This window comes from Gymnodraco acuticeps, unplaced genomic scaffold (assembly GCF_902827175.1).
Source record: "Gymnodraco acuticeps unplaced genomic scaffold, fGymAcu1.1, whole genome shotgun sequence".
NCBI classification, from domain to species: domain Eukaryota; kingdom Metazoa; phylum Chordata; class Actinopteri; order Perciformes; family Bathydraconidae; genus Gymnodraco; species Gymnodraco acuticeps.
This window is the reverse complement of record NW_022990391.1, coordinates 2,404,350-2,407,682: the sequence shown is the minus strand read 5'-3', so window position 1 is coordinate 2,407,682 and position 3,333 is coordinate 2,404,350. Positions and strand designations below refer to the sequence as shown.

Sequence of the window (3,333 nt, the reverse complement as noted above, 5' to 3'; positions counted from 1 at the left end):
AGTTAAATACTTGTATGTGTGTAGATTAGAAAGAGGTAAGATAAAGGATCTGCAGTATTTTATGAAGTATTAACCGTACAAAGGTCAGTTTTATACAAGTAGAAGTGTGTATTTACCTGGTAGTAGGCTGTCAGTAATGGCTACGCCTCTCTATTTGGACTGGTAGATCTCGGCAGACTGGCAACTTTAAAAGTAGCTCTCGGTTCAAAAAAGGTTGGGCACCCCTGGTCTAAGGATAGAGGGTGTAGTTTTTCTCATGCTGATATTCTGAACAATCTGTGCTGTTGTATTTGCTGTAAAGTGTCTCTACTGTAGGCTATTTTTATTATATGTACAGCACTTTGGCTCCACCAAAAATCGTTTATAAATGTGCTATATAAATAAAACTTGATTTGATTTGATGGTCATGCTAATAAAGCTATCGAATTGAATTGAGAGAGAAAGAGAGAGAGAAGTGACAGAAGTGCATTCAGCTAAATGCAATGTAATGTAATGTAATGTAATGTAAAAGTGACAACATGTGAAGAGGGACAATGTAATGACAGGAGAGTATTGTGCATTAGACATGCTCAAGAACAAATGAAGACATTCAAGAAGAGAGAGACAGAACACAGATTCATCGGTAAACATGATGTATCTTTCTATTTATTTAGCTAACCACTATTTAGACTGTGTGTTTTTGATTGACTTGATTACATGGATTCACTACATCAATTTTTGTCTTTTCAGGCCGCCATGTTGTGTCCTTTCTGTGGCCAGCATCTGGGGACAGTTCAAGTGTTCTGTGGCTCCTGTGGCAAACATGTACAGTTTGTGGTAGAAGTTGAACACAACAGTAAGTTCACTTTTTTTATTGTATCTGTTTCAAATGCAAGAAATAAGGATTCAACATACTACTCTGTTTAGAATACTAATTGCAGATGACACTATTATACACTAGATACTAGATACAGATACACTAGATAACACTAGTTATCAGCATGAAGGACACATTTTTTCATTGTCTGTTTATGTGAAATATGTAGAAGCCATCATTAAATTGGAGACCAACGCATGATTAAATACACAAAACAGCTTATATTATACATTCATAATTGTGTATTAGTTGTATCTTTATAGAGAACATTATACATTCAGAATCAGATTTTGAGACGGTGAGCGGCTGGAAAGCCACATCGCCATGGGGCACAAACAGTTGCTGACGTGATGTTTTCTTCATTCTCAGGCGTTCCATAAGGAGGGTCAGGAACTCACGCTTGGGACCACCAGTGTCCCCTCCATCCTCAGTGTGTCCCTCATCCTCAGTGTGTCCCTTTCATCAGTGAACTTAACTGACACCTCATGAGAGGAGTCGAATGAGGCACCTTTGAAGCCGCGGATTGCTCCGTCCCACACATTGGCTCTATTCATATTGAACCTGCTGCAAGATGTATTTGTTATTGTTGCAGAGAGTTCTGCAACAATGTCCTCCGCAGTCAGGTATTCTGTGCTGGGAAAGACAAAGTGATGTGTTGTAATATTAAATTATGAAGATTGATGAATAAGATTTACAGTATAGAATAGAAAAATTAAGTGGTAATAGTAAAAATTAATACCTTTGCTCCATTTTGTCTTCTGGCTCAGACTGGCTATCAATAATGAGAAGTGCATACACATTAAGCGTCTTTGAGTTGTGAAAAGCGCTATATAAATAAAATGCATTATTATTATTATTATTATTTGTGTAGTTGCTGCAGTGAGAAGACAGTTGAATAATTACTTTCAAATACATAATATATGCATGACAGTCATATTTACAAAAGGATGTCGATCCTCTTCCTGTTTTTCAATACATTGGGTTCTAAACTGACAACAGCACTTTTGTCATACTCCTGCACAATCCTTGTAAACATTTGAAATGGATGCAACAAACAATATCTGACCTTTGAAAAATATCTGTGGGTGTTTTTTGTATCGTCTTCAGTAAGATGTCAGATGTTGTGGGTGTCATTTGGAAATGTATGAAAGTATAATTGTACTGCTTCCTGGCAATGTTACGCACTGTGATTGGAGGCTATACAAACAAACAAATGTACAAATAAAAATACACACCAAACAACTGTGTCACGATGCAACTGTCAACATCGTTTACCTATAGAAGTGGTTCTGACCCGGGGCAGACTGGACCTCTTCCTGGAATGGGGTTGGTGCTCCATCCTATTTTTACCCAGCAAATAAGTACACACAAAAGGTATTTATTGATTTCATGTTCACAAATTTAAACCTACATGGTATAATTACATGTTTAATTAGTCTTTCCCGATCAGACGCTGGTTGTGGGTGCCTGAGAGGTCTGATAAAGGTAAACAAAAAATATATTCAAACTACTGTACTGTTAAAACATTCTGCTTCTTGTGGCACAAAATAATATGTTGACAATGTTTTATTTGACCCTGCAAACTGTTGTCCATTCGTGGAGTGCTCACTTTTGGAACATTTGGAATGTCCCACACCTGCATACACAGTATTACACACAAAGGACTGACTGAAATAAAATAAATTCACTTTAATTAAGAATAAATGCCACGATAAATCCAAACTGACCAAGGTACATTATATTGTTGACTGTCCTTTAACTCTCACATTAGGTTTTACATTGGGGCACAATAAACCAACTCCTCTCTGCACCTAATATATCTATATGATGTCAAGAGTTACATTTAAGTGCACAGTGCTGTCTCTTGACTTGCAAGCTCTTTTACCAAACAAGTTAACGCTAGCTGGGTAAATATGACGCTATTTGTATCAAAACAAAACGTACCTTCTTATATATCGACTTTTTCAACTTCGATCAACTTTGTTTCCTCCGGCTTCAATTTGCATCACTCTTGTTCGTTCTCTCTATGTCTGGTCAGACATCAATCTGTTCCACGTAGCGCGCCCCTTAGAGGCCTGGAGCACTTCCGGAATGTTTTTTTTGTATGTGTTTTGGGGATTTGTATGTGCTTTGGACTTTGCATATCGTTTTGGTATTTGCAGCATTTTTTTTGTTGCGTTTGTTTTTGGGGTTTTGTGTTGTATTTAGTTTGCATCATTTCTGTAAATGCAGCGCTTTTTGGTTGTATTTGTTTTCAGGATTTTTTGTTTTTCATTTCAGGATTTGCAGCTGTTTCCTGCTAATGTATGCGTTTTTGGCCGTTGTTCAGCGTTTGCACCTGCCGGCCACCGTCCATACTGTAGCTATATAACTAATATTTCAGGTTAAGAGGCACCTTGAAATAAAGTTTGGTCTTTAAATACAATTAGTTGATCTTGTCTTTTGAATTGTTTGTCTTAAGTCAATGATCTGGTACT

General features: G+C 37.1%; 1 long non-coding RNA gene across 1 annotated transcript; it reads right to left on the bottom strand.

The window, feature by feature from the left end:
- Window positions 1–2,296: 2,296 nt before the first annotated feature.
- LOC117551602 lies at window positions 2,297–2,854 on the bottom strand. The gene is made up of 3 exons (XR_004569824.1): window positions 2,801–2,854; window positions 2,432–2,492; window positions 2,297–2,332 (listed from the first exon to the last, which is right to left on the bottom strand). It is a non-coding gene; the product is annotated as an uncharacterized LOC117551602 (long non-coding RNA).
- Between the last annotated feature and the right edge of the window lie 479 nt (window positions 2,855–3,333).